The sequence below is a fragment of the Lithobates pipiens genome, unplaced genomic scaffold, assembly GCF_037356315.1.
Source record: "Lithobates pipiens isolate NorthernLeopardFrog02 unplaced genomic scaffold, aLitPip1_a1.2 Scaffold_8, whole genome shotgun sequence".
Taxonomy (NCBI): Eukaryota; Metazoa; Chordata; class Amphibia; order Anura; family Ranidae; genus Lithobates; species Lithobates pipiens.
In genome coordinates, this window is record NW_027507903.1 from 659,466,127 (window position 1) to 659,484,525 (window position 18,399).

At 46.9% G+C, this 18,399-nt stretch overlaps 1 long non-coding RNA gene across 1 annotated transcript in view; it reads right to left on the reverse strand.

The window, feature by feature from the left end:
* Window positions 1–16,415, reverse strand: part of LOC143961793 (uncharacterized) — a 95,164-nt gene extending 78,749 nt beyond the window's left edge. Inside the window, exon 1 of the long non-coding RNA XR_013270554.1 lies at window positions 15,009–16,415. This is a non-coding gene — a long non-coding RNA (uncharacterized LOC143961793). The remainder of the gene's footprint in view (window positions 1–15,008) is intronic.
* Between the last annotated feature and the right edge of the window lie 1,984 nt (window positions 16,416–18,399).

Sequence of the window (18,399 nt, forward strand, 5' to 3'; positions counted from 1 at the left end):
TATAGTGCATTTCCACTGTGCAGCATTGTGACTGCTGAGAGGTTCTGCAGCGTTACTACAAAGAGTGACAAACGCAATTAAAAAAAAAAGTATTATAATTGGTGTGATAGACCAGTGGCCCCCAAAAATGACAGATTGAAGCGGGGTGTTATATACCTTCTTCCACATATATACTGCACTTCTCTAGAGTCTTTTGTCACAGGGTCATTTAAAAAATGACAGGCAGAGGAAGAGGCAGGCCCTTCCGCAGGGGTGGTAGGGGTAGGGCAGGAGCAACAGGCTTGAGCCAAAGTGGAAAATTGCAGAAGGTGCATTTGATTAAGTCAAAGGAAGCACCAGACTTGGTTGAGTGGCTCACTCAGCCTTACTCTTCTGCACCCTCCTCATCCTCTCGATCTGCACCCTCTTCTTCACTCTCTGCTGTGTGCATCCCCAAAGACACTACCACCAACACCACCACCACCATATACCCTCCGCTTGAGTCACAGGAATTATTTTCCGATCCATCACAAGACATTTCTGATGCGCAGCCACTCTTGGCATTGGATCAGGAAGAGGAGGTAGCAACAACCGCCACTCAGCAGTCTGACGACAGTACCCAGATCAGCCCAAGGAGGAGGTTGGTCCCCGCTGTTGCTGCCTACTCCGAGATCTCTAATTATAGCGATGGGGAAGGTGACGTTGATGATGACGTGTCTAGTGATATCACGTGGGTGCCAACAAGAGAGGAAGAGGAGGGGAGTTCAGAGGGAGATATGGACCAGCAGATAGGGAGGAGAAGCAGGAATAACTTACATTGCACAGGAGGGACAAAGCAGACTACTAATGTATCAGGAGCGAGGCATCGGCCATGTACGGTCACATCTGGCACTCCCAGGATGGCGGCACATGGCTCCGCAGTGTGGGCTTTTTTTAACGTGTCCGCTGCTGACAATAGTGTTGCCATCGGCAGCCTTTACAGTCAATGCATAAGTTGCCGTAAGCCCAACACTCACCTAGGGACGACCGCCTTAAGAAGGCACATGAGCTGCCATCACCGAGCCCAGTGGAAGCAACGGAACACACAAAGCCACACTCCAAGCTCTCACCGTCCAGCCTCGTCTTCTACTTCTCCTTCTCCTCTCTCCTCACAATTGTCCTCCACTCCACCTTCCATCATGCCGTCCTCACATTTTTCTGGAAAAAGGCAGGCTTCCATGGGCCAAATGTTCGAGTGTAAAAAAATGATGCAGAATAACCCTCTTGCCCAACGGTTGACCGCTGGCTTGTCAGAACTGATAGCCCACCAACTACTGCCATATAAGCTGGTGGACTCTGAGGCCTTTCGAAAATTTGTGGCCATTGGAACACCACAATCAAAGGTCCCAGGGAGGAAGTATTTCTCACAGAAGGGCATCCCAGAGCTATATGGCCATGTTCAGCGGCAAGTGAATGTATCTCTGGCACACAGTGTCGTGCTAAGATACATCTGACCACAGACACGTGGTCTAGCAAACACGGGCAGGGAAGGTATATAACTTTTACTGTCCACTGGGTGAACCTTCTGACGGCCGTCAAGCATGTAACCCGTGGCACCCGTGTAGATTTGGTTTTACCGCCACGGATTGCATGCAGGCCTGCCTCTTCTTCTCCCCCTCCATCCTCCGCCCTCTCCTCCTCAGCTGACTCCTCCTTTTCCGCTGCTAGCGTCTCTTCCGCTGCGCCGCCCAAGCTCCCCAGAACCTATTCGACATGCCAGGTGAGACGTTGCCATGCTGTGCTGCATCTGTTGTGCCTGGAAGCCAAGAGCCACACTGACCCTGCACTCCTTTCAGCTTTGCGTACATAGGCAGATCAGTGGCTAACACAAAATGAGCAAAATGTCAAATAAAGGAGATCTTGATTAAAAAATAAATAAAAAAAACCACAAATTTTACAAATAAAAATCTGGAGATCTCAAAAATATTCTAGTCATGAAATCATGAAAAAGAATGAAGAAATACGTTTTGGAGAAGTCTGTGTGAATATGAGCAGCAAAAGAACTTCATTCATCTTGCATGCTAAAGAAAAAGAGAATGCGCTGCATTAAACAATTTTTAACATTGCAGCGTGACGAATGTGCTATATCGATTATAAACGCTAGTTTTACCTGACCGAGCGCTTCCGTCTCAGAATTTCTTCTGAGCATGCGTGGCAATCTGCATGTCGGACTAGGCTACACGCGATCGGAATTGCCATGATCAGATTTTGTTGTCGGAAAATTTGAGATCCAGCTCTCAAACTTTTTCCGTCGGAAATTCCGACGGGAAAAGTCTGATGGAGCCCACACATGTACGGATTTTCCGACAACATGGTCCGATAGGACATTTTTGCCAGAATTTCCGACCGTGTGTATGGGGGCTTAGATTTACACATGAATCGTCTGTTTGTGTGAAAACTCAATTTTAAAATTCTTACTTGGTGGTATAGAACACCAGATAGACTGTTCTTCCCAGACTATTCAGACCTCTGCTGGAGATGTCAAGGAGACAGAGGTACCATGTTGCATATTTTTTTGGGAATGCCCCAAATTAAGGAACTTCTGGATAGAGGTCAGACGTATTCTCCAAATTATTACAGACTGTAGGATTCCAGATTCCAGATGACCCGGCCTTTTTCCTTCTTCACGCACCCCACATACCAGAAAAGGCATAGGAGAAATCTGTTATACGTCATCTTTTAGATGCTGCTAAGGCTTGTGTTCCATTAACATGGAAATCAACGTCACCACCGACGATAGGGATGTGATTGCTCAAAGTGAAAGATATTAGCAAATTAGAAGACCCGGTCCTTTCTACACGACACCAACAAGAGAGATACTCTGAGATCTGGTCCACATCTTCCTGGCCTCGGTGGAGAGAAGTACCCTTGAGGATAATTGGAATAGCTAAGGTAGACATTTAGGGAATTTACTTAAATCCTCTCTTTTTTTTTGTTTCACAAGTTTTTATTGGGTGAATAAAAAAGCATAATACAACTTAGTACATGAATAAACATTTGAACTCAACAACAGTTGTTAGATGAAGTACAGTACAATTACGGAAGGAAATGACATCCATATTTTCACAGGAGAAAAAACCTTTAGTTATTGCTCATAGTTAGTAATTAGTCCACCTTTTTTTTATATATGAAAATGTTGATTGTCAAGTTATAAATAATCAGTTTGGGAGATATAGGGATGAAAGGGAAAAAAAAGGCGTAAAAAAATAAATAAAAAGGGGGGGGGGGGTGGTGATGCAGTTTTAATGATATTAGGACTTGTAATAAAAGTATTTTACCCCAAGATATGTGTTAGCTTCTTCTTTATAAATAAATCACATTATTGTTTGACAGTTGATTTATAAGACTGCGAGTTCTTAAATGATGTCCAGACTTGCCAGGTTGCAGAGAATTTTGTAATATTTTCCTGAGATATACTTATGAGTTCTTCGACTTGTTCAATATTGTTTATTCTTCTAAACCATTCAACTTTCGTTGGAGTAATTTCTGAGCGCCAGTGGTAGGCGATACATTGTCGTGCTGCACTAACCATAAACATAGATAGTGATTTCAGGTATTTTTTCCTGGGGACAGAACTGAAATGTAAAATGTATTGTGCCGGAGTGAAGCTCAAATGTTCTGATGTAATTGAGTTAATGGTTTAGTGTACAGATTTATAAGAAGTGTCAGAAGAACCGAAGCGTCACACTGCGGAATACTCCCACTGAGGCGGATCGTGCGGAGGAAGCAGAGAACAAGTCGGAGCAAGATGCGGGACGAGAAGAGCGGAGGAAGAAGAAGATGGAGAAGCAGAAGATGGAGAAAGAAGAACACCGAAGGAAGATCAGAAGAAAGAAGATGGAAAAAGAAGCGGAAAGAGGAAGAAATTAATAAAGGACTTGCCAAAAACCATCTCTTGTGTTTGTTTTTTACCATTTTGACACTTTTTTTGTGAAATGGTAGAGGTACATTTGTACACCACTACCTATTCACACGGGGGGGGGGATCTGGGGGTCCCCTTGTTAAAGGTGGCTTCCAGATTCTGATAAGCCCCCCTCCTGTAGACCCCCACAGCCAGCGGGCAAGGGTTGTGGGGATGAGGCCCTTCTGCCCATCAACATGGGGACAAGGTGCTTTGAGGAGCCACCCTCCCAATGTTGCGGGCATGTGACCTGGTACAGTTCAGGAGGGGGGCACTCTCTAGTCCCCCCTCTTTTCATGCTGCCTGCCAGGTTACGTGTTTGGATAAGGGTCTGGTATGGATTTTTTTAAAAGACTTTGGCGCGGGGTTCCCCTTAATATCCATACCAGACCCGGAGGGCCTGGTATGGAATTTAGGGGGACCTGTATGCATTTGTTTTTTAAATTTTGGTTCCCCTGTGGGGAAATCCCATGCCGTTTTTATCAATGAACTTTTATGTGTATTGTCGGACCGACAATCCATTGTAGCCGTGAGTAGTTTAAATTACTTTTTTTCCTTTAGAAATGTCATTTTGCTGTCAGACTGTTCTAAACACGGGTAACATGCTTCCCTTTTCAGGCATATTATAGACACCCCTCAGGTACGAAATGTAAAGGAATATTACACTTTTATTGTTTCACTTTATACATTATTAAAATCACTGCTCCCGAAAAAACTTCAATTTTTATAACTTTTTTTTGCATTGATACATGTCCCCTGGGGCAGGACCCGGGTCCCCAAACACTATGACAATACAATACAATGCTTATAAGCTTTTAATATTAGCACTTTTGATTATACATGTTCGTGTCCCATAGACTTTAACGGTGTTCGGGTGTTCAAACAAATTTTTTGCATGTTCACAGGTTCTGGATGCGAACCAAATGGGGAGTATTCGGCTCATCCCTACTCTTCAACATGCGGAAGAAAGGAAGGAAAGGCGGAACATTTGAGCCCAATTTCTATGGGCCTTATGTCATCCAGGCAATATCTGGGAAGATGGCTACATTGTCAAATAAAGAAGGAGCAACTCTAAAGAACAAATACAACGTGGACCACCTAAAGCCGTACCGGGGGACCAAAACGGAAGATGACCCAGTCACCTTCCAGGAACGTGATGAGAATCAATCAATGGAGACGCCTCAAGGAAACATCAGCAATACTTCTACCAGTCAACAGAGGCCTTCAGTTATTCGCTATGCTGTAGAATACACCAACAAAAGATTGTCACTATTGAGGTACAAGAAACTCATCGTCTGAATAGGATGGATATAGATCTATATTTATTGTACTTTTTTATATATATATTTATTTTTCTCTGTGTTTAGTCAGTCTGTTTTACCTCCTATGTACTATATTAAGTGTAATGTTTATTATACATGTAATTCAATACATAAATCTTGCATTTTAAGCCCTCGCTAGATACTTCACGGAATATCGTGCAAACCATAGAGGAGAGAGGAATCAGTTAATGGATTATTTATAGTTTGACCCCGTTGGTCATATGTTTGGCTGTGCCCTGTCGGTCTGGCCTTTTCAATCTTATGGCCGTTATTAAGTTGCCACTGTTTGGCATTACATTTTATCCAGTTCTTGTTTCATTAACCTTATAGGTTTGATATTCTACCAAACAAACCTTTTTTTTTTTCTCTCTCCAGTTCAAATGTTATGGAGTAAGGAAGATGAGGAGTCATTGGAAGTGGTTGGAGGGCCTTACAAGCTCCATGTCTCTTCCTTCATAACACTGCGTGGAACAAAGTGGTTGGTAGATGAGGTAAGAGACTACACAAAATGTATCCAAATCAATCCTGTAAGATTGTGTTATTGTTATTAAAGTGTCATATTTTCTTACAATGCAGGTAAGTGATGTGTACCTACATCACCTAATTACACACCAGCAGGTAAGTGTGAATTCTATGGGAACTATGTGTATGCTTCTGTTACATGTTTGCTGATTTTGTTGTTTTGCCTGATAATTTGTCATTTCATTCTAAACAGGAATCTGTTGGCCACATTTGTGCCGTGGTTTCCACTGGATTGTTTGATGGTCAAGTCCATAAACTTGGAAAGGTGAGTTACTTGTCACAATTACAGCTTTACAGCTACTAGCATAAAATCCATAAAATTCATTACTAACGCGCTTTAAACCCTTTTGTGTAGATTATATTTCCAGAAGATGTTTGGGGGTGTCCAGCAAACGTTGGAGATCTCTGGATTCTAGTGCTATTTATTATTTCACACAGTTTACCTTTTATTTACTTATCTTATTTGTCTCTTATATTTTATGTCATTATGTTATGTATATAGGGTTGTCACCTGATCTTTACCCACTTCAGCCCCCCCCGAGCCTCTTTTTGAGATTTGTTGTTTATAAGTTAAAATCAATTTTTTTCTGGAAAATTACATAGAACCTCCAAACATTATATATATATATATATATATATATATATATATATATATATATATATATATATATATATATATCAAAAAAAAATTCAGACACCCCAAAGAACAAAATGTTGGTCATTGCAATACTTTACATCACACCGTATTTGCGCAGCGGTCTAATGCCGCGTTCACATGATCGGAAATTCGGCCAGCAAAAGACCGATGAGAGCTTTTCATCTGAAAAAATGCGACCGCGTGTATTCTCCATTGGACTTTTGCTGGCGGAATTTCAGTCAGCAGAAGATTGAGAGCATTTTCCCAATTTTTCAGACGGAAAAAGTTTCGGAAATTCTTGTTGGTCTGTATGCAATTCCGAAGCTCAAAATTCCTACACATGCTCGGGAACAATTCAAGGCATGCTCGGAAGCATTGAACTTCATTTTCTCGGCTTGTCATAGTGTTGTACATCACCGTGTTCTTGACTGTCGGGATTTGGTGTGACCATATGTAGGCAACACAAGCTTGAGCGCAATTCCAAATCATGTGTACGCGGCATTACAAGCCCAATATTTTAACAAAAAATCCCCCTTCAGTCCATCATGAATGCTGCTGCCAGGCTCATCCACCTTACCAACCGCTCAGTGTCTGCCACCCCTCTCTGCCAATCCCTCACTGGATTCCACTCATCTAGTAAATCAAATTCAAAATACTAAGAATAACTTACAAAACCATCCGCAACTTGGCCCCAGCTACATCACTAAGCTAGTCTCAAAATACCAACCAAACCGCTCTCTTCATTCCTCCCAAGACCTCCCGCTCTATAACTCCCTCATCACCTCACCCCATACTGACCTCCAGGACTTCTCCAGAGCCTCCCCATTCTCTGGAACTTGCTACTCCAATCTGTCCGACTATCTCCTACTCTGTCCACTTTCAGACTATCCCTGAAAACTCATCTCTTCAGAGAAGACATGTACGTAGCTGTAGGGCAACGTAAGCGTAGGACATACATGACAGGGTGCAAGGCTTACGCAGGGGAATGGTACGAGGGGTTAAGAAAGTTGCAAGGCTTACCTGATTGGAGGATGGTGTAAGAGGGGGTGGAGTAGAGTTGATGTGAAGGCACGTGAGTTTAGGAAGGTCAGCAGTCTGGAGCAGCAGGTCAGGAGGAACGTTCAGGATCAGCTCCCTGGAAAAGATGAGTGGGTTAGAGCAGCTATGGGAACAGCTTGGCGCAGACTGGTTGCAAAGCCAAATTGCGGCCACCCTTCAGGGGGTAGGGTGGGGACCTTCCGCAGATAGGGTACCCCCGACACGGGCAAGGAGGTCACGGCGCCCTGTGCGCCTTAGCCCTGACATTGCCCCCCGGACTCAACGCCGGCTTGGGAGCCCCAGCTGGGCCCCTTCAGGTCCCCCTGCAAAACGGACGCCCCAGTCAGCTAGCGGGGGGCCTGGAAGGAATCCCCGTCCACGGCAGAGTCCCAGAGGGAGGGGGGTCACTTACCGGGACGGGTCTCAGGCCACCTCCAGGTCCACGCGATCGGTGGTGGTTCCAGTGGTTCCCCCTGGCGATGTTCCGGTCGGGGGGGCTGCTCGCCGGGGGAGAGTGGGGTTCTTGGGCGCCGGCCTTGTCCCTGAAGCGGCCGGCGGCCTGCCACGTGGGTGCGCCATCTTGGCTTCCGGGGGGGCCCATCAGTGAATGCAGAGCGGCAGTCGGGTGGCCACGCCTCCGGGCATGTTTCTGTGCCTGAGAGGGAGGGCCTGAGGAGGAGCAGCGCGTGCTCGAATGGTGCGGCGCACGCTGATGACGTCAGCGGACATGACGTCGGCGCGACCGGAAGTGAGGTCGATGTAAACACAAAACATGGCGGCCGCCATGCTCCGAACGGGCGGAACGATCGGGAACGGCCTGGGCCGTCTGGCACACCAGCGCGGAGGCCCCCGAGGGGCCAGGCGCTTTCCGAAGATAGCAGCATGGAGGAGGGGGAGCTGCCTGATGAAGAATGTGCATCGCCGGCGGCAGTGGGGACAGCGGCTGGAGGGCCTTCCAGGCGGCAGCCCGGTAAGTCATCGGTGTCTTTGGGGGGTTGTTCGCTGGGGTTAGTGGGGGGATGGGGGGAGGAGGGTTCCAGCGGGGATAGCGGGGGGGCAGTGAGTTGTTGTCGGTGCTAAAAGAGGTGCTGAGCCGCCTGGGGGGCGGCTCGGGGGCCGGCGCCCGCCCCGATTAACCCGTGGGTGGGGCCGCCTCCAGCGGCTCCGGTGGAGGGGGGGACGGCTGTTCCCGTCGGGCAGGGGTTGGCGGGGGTGGGGTGGCGGCGGAGACGCAGACGGAGAAGGAGGCGAGGAAGGACGGCGAGGGAACAAGTAGTGCGGCGGTGGAAAAGGACAAAGATGCTGAGAGGATTCGCCTGGCGGATGCGGCGAGGAGCGAAGTTTATGTGTGCTTCGAGGGACCGTTAGGAGCGCATTTGAAGAAGGAGGTGAGGGAGAAGATTTGGAAAGACGAGTTTGTGGAAATCTTCTCGTTGTTGCCGTTGGAAAAGTTTAATTTAGACAGGGTCAAGCCGGATGAAAGCAAAAAGGAGGAGGAGGAGAGGAGGAGATATAGGCTTATTCCACGCACGTTTGCGAACTGGCAGCAAGCGTTTGCGATTTTAGCTAGCGTGATTGGTGAAAAGGCGCCGGAGAATTGTTCGGCATTGTTCTGTTACCTGGAGGCCATTAGTGAGGCACACAGGGTTTATGGGGGCTTGGCCTGGCTACGTTATGACGAGCAGTTTCGTCAACGGAAAGCGGTGCGCCCGGCTATTAGATGGGACCACAAGGACATCAGCCTGTGGATGAAGTTGATGACTTCGTCCAGGGTCCCTGGACAGTTTTTTCCAGGGGGGGCCGGTGTCGCTGCCTCAGCAGGATCGCTGGCCCCAAAAAAGAAAGGGGTTTGCTGGCAATTCAATGAGGGGACGTGCAAGTTTGGTAACACCTGTCGTTACAAGCATGAGTGTTCGGGATGTGGTGGAGGGCACCCCTTCGCGCGTTGTTTCCGGCAAGGAAAAGGTCGTCCTGGGGACTTCGCTGGAAAAAGGGATGACGCCGGTGAGGCTGGAAAGGATGCTGCCTTTCCTAAGTAGGTATCCTGATCGGGTGGCGGCGGGGTTGTTGGAGGCTGGTTTTAGGAATGGGTTTCGGATTCCGAGTGCGTTAAGGGAGGTTCCCCCGCTGGCAAAAAATTTAAAGTCGGCTTTAATGTATGAACAAGTGGTGTCAGCTAAACTAGCTAAGGAGGTGGCGCTGGGCCGGATGGCTGGCCCATTTCTTACCCCTCCGATGGCGGATCTGGTGGTCTCGCCTTTGGGGGTGGTTCCGAAAAAGGAACCGGGGCAATTCAGGATGATTCATCACCTGTCTTACCCCAGGGGCGGATCGGTAAATGATGGTATTGACCCGCAAGCTTGTGCGGTTACTTATACGTCATTTGATGCGGCAATTACGTGGGTGTGAAAGTATGGCAGGGGGGCTCTTTTGGCAAAAACGGATGTGGAGGCGGCATTTCGTTTGTTGCCGGTGCACCCAGGGAGTATGCGCTTGTTGGGTTGTTGCTGGCAGGGATCTTATTTTGTTGATCGCTGCTTGCCTATGGGATGATCTCGTGTGCACTTTTTGAGCTGTTCAGTTCGTTTTTTGAATGGGCTGTGCGGGAGACGGCGGGGGTCAACTCGGTCATCCATTACCTGGATGACTTCCTGTGTGTGGGGCCCCCAGGATCCCGCGGCTGCGGGATACTGCTGGGGACATTGCAGCATCTGGCCGACCGGTTTGGGGTTCCCTTGGCGAGGGAAAAGACGGAGGGTCCCAAGTCGGAGATAGTGTTTTTGGGTATCACGATTGATTCCATGGCCATGGAATGTAGGTTGCCTGAGGAGAAGGTGGTGGCGCTGAGGCAGGAGGTGGGCGCAGCACGAGGTAGGCAGAAACTCAGGTTGAGGGAATTGCAATCTCTCCTGGGCAAATTGAATTTTGCTTGCAGGATCATGCCTATGGGGCGGATTTTTTGCAGGAGGCTGGCGGCGGCCACAGCAGGTGTGAAGGTGCCCACTCACTTCGTGAGGTTGTCCAGAGAGTTGCGGGGCGATCCGGGGGTGTGGGGGGTGTTTCTGGTTGAGTTTAATGGGAGAGCAATAGTGCAGGAGGGCCCGGTCAGCAACGCTGATTTGGAGTTGTTTACTGACGCGGCGGGTTCGGCGGGTTATGGAGCTTATTTCCAAGGGCAATGGAGTGCTGAACCATGGCCGGAATCTTGGAAGGAGGCGGGGTTCTTAAAAAACCTGGTCTTACTGGAGCTTTTTCCCATAGTTCTGGCTGTGGAATTGTGGGGGGACAGGCTTCGGGATAAAAAAGTGCGATTCAATTGTGACAACATGGGGGTGGTGGTGGCTATAAATAATGTTTCGGCTTCCTCGCCTCCGGTGGTCAGGTTGTTAAGGAGGTTGGTGCTCAGTTGTTTACGGATTAATGCGTTTGTTTATGCGGTGCATATCCCTGGGATTGAGAATAAGTTGGTGGATGCTTTGTCTCGTTTCCAGTGGGAGGACTTTCGCAGACTGCCGCCGGACGCAAACAGACGCGGGGAGCCGTGCCCTCCAGAGATGTGGGGGATTGCGTTGAAATCATCGGAGGACTGATTCAGCAGTCGTTGAGTGAAGGTACTCGAGCGGCTTATCAGGCAGTGTGGAGGGAATGGTCGAACTGGTTGGGTGAGGTTGGGGGGTCGGAGAGCCCTGCAGAGCTGCTGATGTGGGTGTTAGGGTTTATCTGTTATAATTATGTGTCCGGGGTATCTGGGTCGGCTGTCAGCAAAAAAATGTTGGCTTTGGCCTTTTTGTTTCAATGTAAGGGGTTGGTGGATGTGACTAAGGATTTTCTAGTTAAAAAGGCGTTGAGGGGTTTTAGAAAAGGGGCGGCAAAAAGGGATTCTCGGCGTCCGATTTCTTTTGAAGTTTTGGGCATTTTGTTGCGCCACATCGGGGAAGTGTGTTCCTTGGTTTTTGAACAAAAACTTTTCCGAGCTGCTTTCCTGGTGGCTTTCTTTGGGGCGTTTCGGATAGGGGAATTGGTGTCACCTTCCAAAAACGCTGCGGGGGGTTTGGGGAGAGGGGACGTTCACTGGGCCCCTTCTTCGGTGGTAATTTTGGTCAGAAGTCCAAAACGGATCAGTTGGGTAGAGGGATACGGGTGGAGTTGTTTCGGGGGGCGGACCCTAGTTTTTGTCCGGTGGAGGCTTTAAGGGTTTATTTAGAGGTTCGCCCAGAGCGGGACGGGGTTTTATTCATGCATGACGATGGTTCGTGCCTTTCGCGGTTCCAATTTACGGCAGTGTTGAGGAAGTGTTTGCAGAGCGGGGGTTTGTCTCCAGGGGATTATGCGGCTCATTCCTTCAGGATAGGGGCGGCCACGGAGGCAGCTAGATGGGGCTTGCCAGAGGACGTTATTAAGCAAATTGGGCGATGGGAGTCTCAGAGATATATGCTCTGTGTGCGGCCACACCTTTTGTAAAAGGGGTGGGAGTCTGGTTCTTTGGGACGGTCGCATGTATGTTGTTGTTTTGGGTTGTGTTGGGTTAATTGTTGGCCATGTCATTTCAGAGCCGGGATGTCTCATTTGGATTTTGGGACATTCTTTTGTGTTCTGGGGGGCTAGACGGGCGGATGTTCGGCCCGGATGGCAGGCAACTCAGACTGGCACGGGAGGAAGGCCGAGTTCGGTGGATTGGCATTCCAGGGATGATGTGGCACAAAGTGGTTCCGGAGGTCCATCATTATGCGGGCCTGGATCGGGCACCGGACGTCCTGGTCCTACATGTGGGAGGTAATGACTTGGTTGTTAGGCCAATGCGCAACATTATCAAGGACGTACGATGGGACTTCATCAGGCTTCGCACTGCCTTCCCGGACATGATTATTGTGTGGTCCGATATTGTGGCCCGCATGTCTTGGAGGGGGGCCTGGTCTTGGGAAAAAATTAATAAGACACGGATAAAGGTGAACAGAGAGGTGGGGAGGTTTGTGGCCCGTAATGGTGGTATTGTGGTGAGGCATTGGGAGTTGGAAGTGGATACTTGGAGGTATCTGCGGGGGGATGGTGTCCACCTTAACCCGGTCGGGATTGACCTGTGGGCTTTGGGTCTGGAGGATGGTATTGGCAGGGCTTTGCAGGTGTGGCGGCAGGCACAAGGGTGAGGTGTCACTCTTGTGCTGCTGTGGCGGTAGGGTCCTTGACGGCTGATATACAAATTATACTGTTTCAAGATGAGGTTTTGAAATGTTAGGACCCATCATATGTATGGAGTCCTCCCGGGTGGTCTGGCGGCTGGCCAGAGTGACGGGCTAATAAGTTGTTGGGGGTCTGTGGTCAATTGGTAAGTCCCCGAGGCAAGTTGGCGGCTGGGGACGAATGCCATAAAAAAGTTGGGATTACAGGCTCAAGAAAAATGGGGTCGTCAGGGATCAACAACTGTTGATCTGATGAGCTGGTTTTTTGTTACAAGAAAATAGATGGAAAATAAAAATGGTTACAGAAGTTTTAAATAAAAAGTTTATTTTGGTTTGTTGTTAAAATAAAGGCCTAAAAGGCCATTTACATCCAGCAGGTGTCTGTGTCATTATTTTTAGAATAAGGTATAAAAGGGGGGGTGTACATGTATGGATTGGCGTAGTAAGGTATCTGGCTACTTTGTCAAGTCTATCCTCCCCCATCTAACAACTGTACATTTATTTTCTCCATCAGCCCATCCCCCACAGTTATTACCTTTTGTATCTCTTGACCCTCCCATCTAGATTGTAAGCTCTAAAGGTGCAGGGCTCTCTGATTCCTCCTCTATTACACTGTAACTGTAATGTCTGTCTTCATAATGTCTGTCTTCATGTTGTAAAGCTCTGTATAAACTGTAAGTTGTATAAACCCTGTATAATATTAATAATAATAAGTTCATAAAGAATCTTTATTTCACAATAACATTTCATTTCCTAATCCTCCCCCATCACCAGGACACATCTAGTGATTATAATACACCATCACATGATACATTATATTAGGATCCATTATAAAAGAGATCCCATAGAATTCTATTGGTGATCCATTCTATGGGGACACATTATATTGGGGACACATTCCAGTTCTAGTAATCATACATTATTATAGTGATATCATTATATTAGTGATAAATCCCATTATTTCTTTCATTAGTAAATCTCGGGATCATTTCTTCATATATTTCCTCTGAGATGTTTCCACCGATTTTCATCTCTTTCTATTTGTAGATCTATTATTCATTTCTATTCCTTCACACAATAAAATAATCAATAGAATAAACTCATTGTAAATGTATTAATAATAAGACTGTCTACACATTATAATCCTATAGATAGATAGATAGATAGATAGATAGATAGATAGATAGATAGATAGATAGATAGATAGACGGAGATCGATTTGTTCTTAAAGGGCCAGTACACCTCTATCTGTACTTTCCACATTGGGTCCCTCGGTAGCCATTTCCCTACTATGACATCACAGCTCGGACACAGACAATAAGTCATGTTACATTCTGTGCTCTCTCTCAGCTCCGGCACTCTATACAATTCTTCACCATCCCATCTCACTATACACAGTGCTCATATACTGGGAGGAGCCATTAGAACGAATGCCCCGCCCCCTTCTGTAGGTGACGCAAGAGCCGTACACACCCACTTATACTTTCCTTTATTGTTCCTCCATCAAAGTCCTCACTAAGTCCCCAGTTTCCTGAGTATTGAGGGATTATGTGACCTTCTCCCAGCATGCAGTTTTCAGGCTTTAGCAGCCAATCACAGGATTTACATACCGCCACATGATGGAGGGGTGACCTCATCAATCCTGTGTAAGCTCTGACATTACCCACCATGTATCTTACATGGGTGAGGACTCAGGGCTCTGACATGGATTGATGGGGGGTAAATATGGGCCGGGGGGCTGTGACTGCCCTAAGTGAGCAAATGACTAAGAGATTTATTAATGTAATTTGGAACCCTAAAGTAGCGTGACACATAAAGGGTCCATAAGTAATATGACATACTTGGGGCCCCCGGGCAGTGATAGGACAATAAAAAAATGTCAACATATGCCCCCCATGAACTGTGAACTACTTCACCACCATAGATTGTAGGTCCCACCCATTTCTGTGCCTCCTCCTGATGAAGCCCCCAAGGTGGCTGTATCTTTTACAAAACCCTTAGCTTGGTCCCATCCCCCAGACCTTTCAAAACATTTAGGGCCCCCAGACAATGTTATATCATTGAGATTCCTGGCAATGTGACTTATTTGTGGGCCCCAGACAATGTCACCTACTATGGGGCCCCAGGCCATGTGACATATGTGGCCCCCGGCTTTCCTCAGATACTTTCAGAAAGATAAAGTGACAGATGATAGTGACACTGGTGGGCACTGATAGATGGCACTGAGGAGCACTGCTTAGCAGCACTGGTGGGCACTAAGGGGACTGATGTGCCTCTAAAAGAAGCCGGTTAGCAGCTTTCTTCTTAATGCTGACAGTGAGAGGGGAAATAAGCTGTTGACCGGCTCCTGTTTACTTCCGTGATCAGTTGTCATTGGCTGACCCATCACTAACCTGGTTTCAAAATATCAACCAAATTGTTCTCTTTGTTGCCCCCCAAGACCTCCTGCTCTCTAACTCCCTCATCACCTCACCCCATGCTCACCTCCAGGACTTCTCCCGAGCCTCTCCCATCCTCTGGAACTCGCTACTCCAATCTGTCTGACTATCTCCTACTCTGTCCACTTTCAGACGATCCCTGAAAACTCATCTCTTCAGAGAGGCCTATCCTACCCCCACTTAACAACTGGACATTTATTTTCTCCATCAGCCCATCCCCCACAGTTATTATCTTTTGTATCTTTTGACCCTCCCTCTTAGATTGTAAGCTCTAATGATCAGGACCCTCTGATTCCTCCTGTATAACACTCTAATTGGAATGTCTGTCACTATATATTGTAAAGCGCTGCGTAAACTGTTGGCTCTGTATATACCCCGGATAATAATAATAATAATAATTTCATAGAGAAGAATATTTATTTCACAATAACTTTTCCTTTCCTAATTCCTCCCCCATCACCAGGACACATCGAGTGATTATAAGATACAACATCACAATGATATATTATATTAGGATTCATTATAAAAGTCATCCCATAGATCAGCTGTCATTGGCTGACATCTGATCACATGGTAAAGGGCTCACTGTGATTGGTCCTTTACCCGATCTGTCCTTTACCCGATCTGTGATCAGCCGAATCCCAAGGGGGATGGGCAATGTGAGAACGGGAAGATGTACATGGACGCCCTCCTGGCATTTTAAGACAGCGCTGTAGCCGTCTTTTGGATATAGTGTGGGCACTAAGTGGTTAAATCTGCCCAGCAACAAATCTCCCCCCAAATTTCTTTTTTTTAAAACACAAAACACAAATCACGGTATAAAAACCTATGGAAAGCACATCAGAAAGGCTGAAAAGCCCCCTGCATAGGTGTGAATGGAGCCTTAGGCTGGGATGAGACTTGTGGGATGCGGGAACCAGTGCGATTCCTGTGCGGGTTCCCTCATCACACCTCAATCACCGGACGGTCACACTGACATCTGAGAACCACTGCGGGGGGGTCAATGGAAAGTTAATGACATCCCCAGATCACTTCGCAGATCGCGGTGCAAACACTGAAATGGTGCAGGAATCGGATTGTATAGATGTGACACCCAATGTGATCCGATTCCAGTGAGGACCAAAAAAAGGGTCCGGCACCATTCTGGTGTGAATGTGATTTCAGTCACACAGTTTGTACGGCTGAATTCACATCACACAGACATGACATGTGATCTGCACAGCAATGTGATCCCAGCCTTAGAGAGATTTCCTCTCACTTCCTGTCCTGGTGACACCAATACAAGGAGGGAGAGAAATCTGTACAGGGACACAGACATATAAACATCTGACAGGGGCTCTAATCCTTTCCCTTCCTTATTATACTAAACTAGGGATGAGCCGAACACCCCCCTGGTTCGGTTCGCATCAGAACTTTCGAACGGACCCCAAATTCGTACGAACCTTAGAACCCCATTGAAGTCTATGGGACTCGAACGTTCAAAATGAAAAGTGCTAATTTTAACTGCTAATATGCAAGATACTGTCCTAAAAGGGGTTTGGGGACCTGGCTCCTGCCCCAGGGGACATGGGTCAATGCCTAAAATGTTTTTAAAAATGTCCATTTTGGCGGGAGCACTGATTTTAATGACGATTAAAGTGAAAAAAAAAGTGAAATATTCCTTTAAATATCATGCCTGGGGGTGTCTATAGTATGCCTGTGAAGTGCCACGTGTTTCCAATGTTTAGAACAGTCCCTGCACAAAATTACATTTAATGGAAATAACATCATTTAAAACTGCTTGCGGTTTTAATGTTATATCTGGTTCCTGCAATATGGTTGAAAATCACTGAGAAAAATGGCATGGGTAGCCCTCCCTGCCCATTACCAGCCCCTTTGGGTCTTGTACGATATTAAGGGGAACCCCGTACCCATATTAAAAAAGGAAATACGTGTGGCCCCCAGGCCCTATATACTCAGAACAGCAGTATACAGGCGGTGCAAATAAGACAGGGACTGTGTAGGTTTGTTGTGTTAAGTAGAATCTGTTTGCAATTTTCAACTGGTACATTTTTAAAGTGTAGCTCCAGTCAAAAAATCTATTTTTAAGCTTTTTGGAAAACATAGGGAAGGGTTATCACCCCTGTATAATTTGTTTTGCCGTCCGTCTTTTTTTCATATCACTTGCTGTTTTCTCCTTCCATTTGCAAGTACGAGATGTTTGTAAGTTGGATCTTTGAAAGTAGGGGCCTGCCCTATATGCTCTGCAGAAATGGCGGAACAAGGTGTTGGTTTTGCCACAACATTGTAAGCCCTCAAAGTGACTCTTGGTGGGCGCTGGAACGCCCTGCTATGAACAATTATATCAAGAATTGTAATTACATGCCATTGTTGAACAGTGGTAGAAAAATTGACCTTTGGTGGTTGTGGTGCTGGTGCCACAATACTATAAGTCCTCACAGTTACTCTGGCTGGGCACAGGAACGGGCCCTCCTGTGAAATATTATATCAAGAATTGTAATTGCATGCCCCTGTTAAACAGGGGCTGAAAAATGATGCCTTAGGCACTGGTGCTGGTGCCACGACACTGCAACCTCTCACATATACTCTAGTTGTAGTGCAGGAATGAGCCCTGCTGCAAAGCATTGCATCAAAAATTGTAATTAAACGCCCCTGTTAAACAGGGGCAGAAAAATTGGGCCTTAGGCACTGGTGCTGGTGCCACCACACTGCAAGCTCGCCCATATACTCTAGTTGTAGTGCAGGAATTAGCCCTGCTGCAAAGCATTGCATCAAAAATTGTAATTAAACGTCCCTGTTAAACAAAGGCAGAAAAATTGGGCTGGTGGCATCACCCAGAACCAAAAATGTTCTTCCAACATATCAGCGGAGGAGGAATAGGATAGACAATCAACATAACAGGACAGTCACTCAGCATCTTGAAGGGATGTGATATTTCTAAAAAAAATTATTCGGTTACAACAGCTTCAGGTGCTTGGTAGCTGTGGGTGATCCAAGACTGATTCATCTTGATGAAGGTAAGTCGATCAACTGAGTCAGTGGACAGGCGCACCCTGGGATCGGTAACAAAGCCACCAGCAGCATTAAAGGTGCGTTCCGAAAGAACGCTGGATGCAGGACAGGCCAGTAGCTCAAATGTATACTGTGCAAGCTCTGGCCAGTGATCCATCCTCAAGACCCAGTAAGCCAGAGGATTTTCGGTTGGAAAGGTGTCCAAGTCTGACCTTGCCCCTAGGTATTCCTGCACCATGTAAATCAGACGCTGGTGATGGTTGCTGGAACCGATCATACCTTGGGGCTGCCGACTAAAAAATTGTCTGAAAGCATCAGTCAGACTGCCACCTTC